This window comes from Haliotis cracherodii, unplaced genomic scaffold, assembly GCF_022045235.1.
Source record: "Haliotis cracherodii isolate W230 unplaced genomic scaffold, xgHalCrac1.p SCAF_6, whole genome shotgun sequence".
NCBI lineage: Eukaryota > Metazoa > Mollusca > Gastropoda > Lepetellida > Haliotidae > Haliotis > Haliotis cracherodii.
The window spans coordinates 5,202,200-5,211,276 of record NW_027266319.1 but is presented as its reverse complement, the minus strand read 5'-3'; the positions used below and the strand labels follow the sequence as shown (position 1 = coordinate 5,211,276).

General features: G+C 41.3%; 1 pseudogene; it reads right to left on the bottom strand.

Annotated features, from left to right (window-relative positions):
• Positions 1-989: 989 nt before the first annotated feature.
• On the bottom strand, positions 990-3,988 carry LOC139445963 (E3 ubiquitin-protein ligase TRIM56-like; annotated as a pseudogene).
• Positions 3,989-9,077: the final 5,089 nt, after the last annotated feature.

Here is a 9,077-nt window from a genome sequence, read left to right as displayed (position 1 = left end):
TGCGTTTATGAACATCGGTTCACACAACATATCAGTATGTTCGTTTGTTGATCTATCCAATCTACTTTCTCCTAGATATAAGTAAATCCTCATATATTAACCAACATGTATGGTATTCGCGTTTCTTTAGGCGGTGAGTATATACAGGAGTACATGTATATGCAAATCGTTTGGGAACCCGTGAAGATCCGGGGTAGAATAGGTCTTCAAAAAAACCATGCTTGCCAACCTAAAGAAACAATAACATGTTTTGTTTGTTTTTTGTTTGTTAGTTTGTTTTGTAATGCCGCACTAAGCAATATTCCAGCTATATGACGGCGGTCTGTAAATAATCGAGTCTGGACCAGGCAATCCAGTGATTGACATCATGAGCATCGATCAACGCCTTTTACGACAAGCACAGTCGCCTTTTACGGCAAGCATGGGTTGCTGAAGACCTATTCACGGGTCCAATAACACGTAACACATTGGTGTTGTCATAAACGGCCATGCCCATTCTTTAGGCGAATTCCGGGTTAGAAGTGGTCTTCACCAACCCAAGCTTGCCGTAAGAGGCGACTATGCTTGTCATAAGAGGCGACCAACGGGGTCTGGTTGTCAGGCTCGTTGACTTGGTTGATGCATGTCATCGTATCCCAATTGCGTTGATCTATGTTCAATGATGCCAATCACTGGATTGTCTGGTCCAGATTCGATTATTTACATACCGCCGTCATATAGCTGGAATATTGCTGAGTTCGGCGTTAAACAACAAACAAATCAAACAAACAAATCGTTTGCTCATAGTGAAGACATGATATACAGGACCAATGTTATTAAGAAGTGTTTCTTTTGGCTGACAGGACGGGTCGACGGTCATATCCATTAAAATGATAAAAGCTTTCAGATCTAATCTCAGTGTCTATATAAAGCACTTTCATGAAACAACCACAAGAACATTCAGCATGCTCACTATTAAATATGTTGAAATATTCAACTGTGTATGAAGATCAAAGCTGCCATATTTTCATCCTTTGTCGCCAGAATTTGAAGACTTTTATATATCTCTCAGAAATAACATGCATGAGGCCGTCACCATCAAGACAGACACAACGAGGGTACTCCAGACCATTCCGTTGGGTGACAACGTCCCTATAAAAATGCCCCGACTCTGTCAGCTGGATTACTTTGTGGGAGTCATAGTCCACAAGCAGAATATCTCCTGAGCTGCTTGTTGTGATACCCCAAGGATGTGATAGAGCTCTGACTCCTGTTGGAGTGTAGGTGAAAACAGCGTCTCCTTCACTGGTCACAGATACAAGGGATTTCACTGCTCTTTCACTGACTATCAAGTTGTTGCTACTGGAGACATGGATGTAGTCTGGATTACCTACCTCTTTGGTGATAGATCTCAGTATCTTCCCTGTCATGTCCAGTATATCCACTAAGTGGGGCTGTTCATATATACTTACCACCAGCTGTGAAGGATTCAGACAGGCAAGAGCGCAATACACTTTGCTTGTTTTGATAATTGACACTAATACAGGATCGGGGGTAACTTTCACTTTAACTATTTCCTTACTGTCTGGAACACTGACAAATATCTGACTCTCGCTTAACTTGGCTATTTGCCAAGGACCATTAGACAGCAGAAGCTGCTTATGAAAGGATTGGAGGTTTGATGTGTAATATGTTTTGAGACTGGTGTTATCATAATCTGCCACTACCGTCACTTTGATGTCATCAACAGTCAACACTGTGACGTCAAACAAATCAGGCTTCTTTCTGTCCCCAGCTTCCTTGCAATCAATGGTGTGATGTAGAATAGGAAAAGACTCGGGATCACTCACATCATGGATGACTTGAACCTTCCCAAGCTGTAGCTCATTAACTGCTTTGCTCAGCTTGTCCAGGTCGTGTGTGAATACAACCCTTCCTGCTGCTGGTCTGTTGTCCGTGTCTCTGTTGTCTGTAGACGTCTCACCCATCGACTCATAAACGGCATACATGTCCATCTAACAGTTAGACGTCATAGCATTGGCTGTGGCCTCATACTGCTGCTGGTACATCTGTAGCTCGATCTCCTGGGATTTTATATCTGCGTGTAATTCATGTAATTGTTTATCAGTAGATTTGTCGATCTGCCAAAGGAGTTTTTCTCTTTTCTTAAAATAGCACGCATCACTGTCTCCCGTGTCTTTGTGACTTGATCTTTGAGGGTTTGTGAATTACGCTTTACATCTTGAATTTTAGATGTTCTCCGGGTTATGATATTATTCGTAGTTGTCATGTTGATTCTGAGTTGCTCAAGTTTGTTTGTCAGTTGTTCTGTCATAAGAGAGGTCATACTCTCAATTGTATCAACATCCTTACATGTCCTGTGTTTTATACTGCAGCATAGCGTGCATATTGCTTTCTTGCAGTCCTTACAGAACAACTCTATCCGTTTGTCTCTGTGGACTTGACACATCAAGCGACGCTTGACTTTTGTTTTGGTGTGATCAGAAAAGTGAGCTACTTCATGGTCACAAAACCCTGGCACCATGTTGTGCCTGTTGAGACATCCTTCACAGAACACAACATCGCAGATAGAGCACCTAGAAGTGGCAGGAGTTGTCTTTCCTTGTTTTGTACATTCACTGCAAACATGCTCCTCCAGAGCTAAAAGAGATAAGTGAGCTTTAATTTCATGAAACAGGATGAGAGTCACGCAATATCTAAAAAACAATAACATGTAACACATTGGTGTTGTCATACACGGCCACGTCCATTCTTTAGGCGAATGGTCCCGTGAAGATTCCGGGTTAGAATTGATTTGATTAACACATGCTTGTTGTAACAGGCAACTATGCTTGTCGTAAGAGGCGACAAACGGGGTCGGGTGGTCAGGCTCGCTGACTTGGTTGATGCACGTCATCATATCCCGATTGCGTAGATCGATGCTCATGATGTCAATCACTGGATTTTCTCTGGTCCAGACTCGATTATTAACAGACTGCCGTGATATAGCTGAAATATTGCTGAGTGTGGCGTTAAACAAGAAACAAGCAAACTTTAGAATGTAGGAAATTACACAGGTAATGAGGGGCTGTCTCACAATATAGACTCCCCAGTCAATCATGAGCTGCTGGTAATCATATTATGAAGAGTATAATTTTCTGTCTATATATCCTATTACAGATATATTCATAAACCACAAGTGCAATAGATCTACTTAAGTTGAGAGTCCATGACAGAGGACTTAGCAAGGTGTGTATAAATTGACGTTCATTGTCCCAGTGGCTCAGGTGTTCAGCCAGCAGCGACATGAACGTGCAACTACATCAACGCCACTGTTCAGTCAACACAAATCAAGGTTGTGTCATGCGTTGCATAAAGCAGATATAAAATATGATATATAGATACATACTAATTGTAAACAATGGTAAACACGATAACATTACAAAATTAAAGGACGATTTAATAGGTGAACATGTTTCATGTAAGTCTCATTTAATGATGGCAACGTTTTTGAGTTTCATAACAATTCATTGGTAGTTCTTTGTTACAAACGGACCGTAATTTGTTTGCCTTTATTCATTCTGCATCAAACATGATTTCCTTAAGTCAAAATTAGCAATCATGTGAGTAAATGTTCGTATGTGCGGACCTTTGTGTGTGCTTATGTATTTTAAACAAAGTTTTGTTTATCAGACAGTACTATGATAAATACATTACCCTTTGTGCCTGGTCCAAATTCGACCAGCAGCCCCTGTATGACGTGGCTTGGTTTCAGCTGACTGACCCACTCCTCTACTGGACTGTCAGGGTTGGTCACATTTGTCTGTTGTCTACAGGAGGGACATGGGATGGACCTGGCTTGTACTGCTTCCGGCTGTGTGTTGGTGTATTTTAGCAGACAGGACTTACAGAATGTATGATGACACTGAAGTGTGGCAGGGTCTGTGAACACCTCTGTACAGATGGCACAGGAGAGGTGGTTTTCTGTCAACTTCTTAGCGGTCGTCATCTGAAGCAAAACAGATTGCTTTATGGAGTATATATGTACATGTTATTGTAAAAATGTACGCATCAACCCCGACATAAGTGACAACAAGACGTCCAACCGCATGTTTTTTTGACCAGTCAAAGCTCCCCACTGTGATAGGTGGCTACAACCATGCTTGGAGTTGAACTCGCAACTGACTGACCGTTATATGTTTACAAACAAGTGATGACTGCCGTGACGCCGAATACTCTTCATTTAACCCTGCTAAATTATTTTCTTTGTTTGTCAATTTGAATTTCTGTTTCATTACAACTATCATGCAATTGCTATAGTAAAAATGTAAGGGAAGAAGATTGTTAATTTTCCGTTCGTCTGCAATCTCGAACCAATCTGATCAAGCAAAGAAAAAAAGGTTAATACGTCCGTTAAAATGGGTAGTCGCAAACGTTTTGAAAATTAACTGTGAAGGCTTTTCCAAAGACATTAAACAAAAGTAGAAAATGTTACTACATTTAGGGTTAGAGGGCAAATTTCAAGATTCTTGCCGCGCCCACAATGGTGGCAGCGATGTTACCGAGAGTGTAACAGGTGTCGCGCTGGGAAGGAGCTTGTGCCACTGTGGGTCAAGGGGGGTAGCTCTTGCTAGTTCAGTTTCATATCTTCCCTGAGCAATGAACACATCCGCCCCGTGAGTGAGTGAGTGGGGTTTTACGACGCTTTCAGCAATATTCCAGCAATATCACGGCGGGAGACACCAGAAATGGGCTTCACACATTGTACCCATGTCAGGAATCGAACACGGGTCTTCGGCGTGACGAGCGAACGCTTTAACCACTAGGCTACCCGACCGCCCCTCCGCCCAGTGAAGTGGAGTGACTGGATGATTGACCATGTTTTGAAAACAAAGGACGCTGGATTATTGTACATGGACAGTGAAATTAGTTTTAAACACTAAACTTAGTTGTAAAACGTGGAGATAGAAAATAAACAATTAAACAATAAATTTCTGATAATGAACTGATTTCAAACCGAAATATGAACAACAGTTAATTACGCCATGGACCCATTTCCATAAACATACTGTGAAGTTTCAGCTTCTTGTAGTGAAAATCAAGTTTGAGACACCCATCGCACCTACCTCATGGGCACGTACTTCGATACGGTTACTTCCTTGTTGCCTGTCACCCTGCAACTTTGTCATGTGACTTTATCAGGTCACGGTGAGTGAACACGTGGGAAATCCAGTTGTGTGTTTTCATAGCGCACCCTCCCGAGTAAAGTTTGTTTGTTTGTTGAGTAACGCCACATTCAGCAATATTCCAGCTATATGACGGCGGTCTGTAAATAATCGAGTTTAGGCCAGACAACCCAATGACTGACACCATGAGCATTGATCTACGCAATTGGGGTACAATAACATGCATCAACCAAGTCAGCGAGCCTGACCACCCGATCCCGTTAGTCGCCTTTTACGACATGCATGGGTTGCTGACGACCAATTCTAACACGGAGCTTCACGGGTTAATATTGTTAGTAGCGGGTGACCACGCCTGCATGAACACCACCAAGCCAATAGTCCTTCATTTCCCAATGAACGTCCGCATGCCGCGTGATTGCGTTATCAATTCGAATTCCCCGACGTCTAACAATAACATCAAAGAGGGTCGGAATTTGCTCACGTGAGAAGGCACTGTCTTCATCAGACAGCTTACCTACCCACATACCTACAAATGTAGATTAAAAAAAGCATAACTAAGAAATCACTTTTACGAAATAGGATTGTTAAAAATACTTATTAAACAAAAATGTCATTAAAATTTCAACTTAAAGAACGATTTTGTAAATTCTGTAATTGTGATACTGTTGAAGGTGAAGTTCATTTTCAATCTTACTCTGATCTTGGATTTTGGGAAAGATGTAGCTTCCCTAGATCTCATTTTATATTCGCGGTAGTTGAAAAGCTTGTACATTAATTTAATGTCAAGTTCTACTTTTCTTAACCCACTCGCCGCACTTCGATCTGAAATGCATAAACGGCGTCTCACCGACCATGGGAGGTTGTTACAGGTTGTTACAATTAGCAATCCCCGTCATTTGAATCGGCCAGATGTTGTATTTTTAGTAATGTATTGTGTATTGTTCGTCATACATGATGCGACACACTAATGCAATATTTTCACCTTTGTTAACGGTACCTATAAACTCCAGAGATGTAATGATGATTTCCCCCGATATTGTGCAGTCTGGATCTATTAGAATTAAACTGAAGGGTTTGGCAATGACACTATGGTCATATAATTTCGTCTACCGTAAACAAACCATTTAATCGACTTAGAATTGATTACGTATGTAACTAACTCTTCTGACAAACACTAAATGTATTTTGATATTAAAAAGTACAGAGCATTGCAAAATCTCGAGAAGTCGGCCTGAGAGTTCTGGAGACAGATGGTGAGCTGGGGGCGTCCCGTATTTCCACAGCCCTGTAATAGGGGATCTGGCGAGGGAGACTTGCCGCCAGTCTATGTAACCCTGGGTTCACCTTACTGGTACTTCTTTGTGACTCCCGGCACACGGCACATAGGAGCCTTCCCCAACTCGCATGCCATCAACAACACCTTTTACAGTGTAGTAGAAATATCGCCGTTACTTTCACTACGTCATGACGATAGCATCACACGTGGTTGTTAGCATTTGCTGACAGAAACCAATCTCTGTAGCAGTATAGTGAGTGAGTATGGTTTTACGCCGCTTTTAGCAAAATTCCAGCAATATCACGGCGGGGAACACCAGAAATGGGCTTCACACATTGTACCCATGTTGGGAATCGAACCCGGGTCTTCGGCGTGACGAGCGAACGCTTTAACCACTTGGCTACCCGACCGCCCCCTGTGGCAGTATATCAACGACCTTGTATGGATGTCGACTGAAACGGCAAAATTCCTTAACACGCACTTTGACACGTTGTTTTATCGAAATGTTGTGAGATGCGGACTGCACTTTTGTCATTATCATGAAGGACAGTGTACAATCGATGTGTTCTGAAATGAAATAAAACCAGAAAATGGAAGGAACAATTCTGTAATTGCACACGTAAATCAATCCTGGGTCAAATACCCTCGGATGGTAGACTCGGCGACGTGGCAGATTGCGGGATCTCGTGCCCCTTTTTCCAGGAGTGGTGCTCATGCCTTCAGTCATTGCTGGGATATTCCTGTGTGTGGTTGTAACAAACTGTCGCAAATAAACGTACGAAATATTGGCACTGTTTCATTATTAATCACCAACAGGCTGGTATGAAAAGCTGTGAGTAAATTCATGTTTTTTTCTAAATTTAGGTATCAATATTACAAACGGTATCACGACGTATCCTCATGCACAAGAAACAGGGTACTGGGGAACGATTTGTCATCTCAACGAAAGAAAAAATCAACTATGTTATCTTCCCGTCTTGCATGCCTTCCACCGAGCGGCACACTGTTTTTAGGGTCAAACGAAAACCAAACGCTTTCCAATAGATTTCTATTGCGAGATTATACGTATAAAAAATGACTAGGCACTCAAAAGCTATCACATGTAAATGTATGCACAGTCTGGATGTAGCCGCAACAAAAACAGTACATGTTAAACACACCGGCCCCAGTTCCGCACCAATTATTACCTGCTTGAAAATATACATGGTCACATTCAGGGTAGGTCAGCCTGCTAATAAAGACAGCTCTAAATATTGAAAAAACCATGGCCGGTTTCAATTACTGGATGACTGTACGTTTAAAAAAACCCATAAAACCTTACACAAAATCATCCAATCTACGTTCATTGTTCTCCACAAAAGCTGCTGGCCGAACGACTAATTCTGAGAATTGCGTAATGGGTGAATATTCATTGTGTTATATAGCAGTGTAATTTATTGTTAAACAATGGCTGTAACTATATTTCATTGTTTCAATTTAGATCCAGTAGCAGTTCACTGCAATGTATTTGGACAATGATTAGTTGTCAAGAATATAGTACTCTTTAATGTAAGCAGTGGTGAATTTGAATTTCCGGAATAGCATGAAACATGTGGAATATTCTGTGATGTTCTAGTGACACTGGACTGGTTAAGCACTGTGTGGAAACTGCTGGAAACTAGTTTGACACTACACCAAGACCAGCGGTTGTGTGAAGATCACTTGTCATCCCTGATTCCCAGCCTTGGCACATATCGGAAGCTTGACCACTGCTTGCAAAGAAGCTTATGTTCGCAGTCGTATTGGGGAAGGGTTATTTGGTGAAATAGATTTAAAATTTTCAACGGTAGCGTTGAAAATTGATTTCAGACATTGACCTGCTTTCTTCTGTTTCAGATATGTTAGTGTATATCATGTTGTTATATCTATCCTACCAGAGAGTTTAAAACCGAACACACAAGGTTTGAGCATAGTATTAAATGGGGGTTGATCAGCCACTACAACGAGATCATACAACTTGGGATTCAAGAGATTTTCTGATTGGGCAGATTCCCATGGTTTGCCGACCTTATTGCCAATTGCTCCTATGCACTTCGCTGCTGTTATCTTTAATACAAAGTTGTGAAAGTATTTCTTCTGTCAATACAGATTTTTACAGCATTCGATATGCTAATGTTCTTGTTGGGTTACACGGTGCCACAAATAATACACTGATAAGAAATGTATTGGAGGCTGGTAAGCAGAGATCAGCTAAACCAGTAAACAAAAAGGAACCGATAACAATATCTCAACTTATTTGTATGGTATCGTCTCTAGAAAGTGAGAAATGTTTAACAGACAGCAGAGTTGCTGCAATGGTTTTAGTTGCTTTTGCAGGTTATCTTCGATCAGATGAATTATTGCACATTGCACGTTCAGATATCATGTTTTGTGAACATTATGTGTCTATATTAATTGAACAGTCCAAGACGGACGTGTACCGAGATGGTGCATGGGTAGTCATAGGTGTATCCGATTCTCTGCTATGTCCTGTTACGCACTTGCAACGTCACTTAACGATGGCAGATACATATACATATGTATGATATTGATTATTGGTGTTATTAGATGGACAATTGGCGTGTGCTATTTACAAATGTAACGTTTACAGTTGCTTA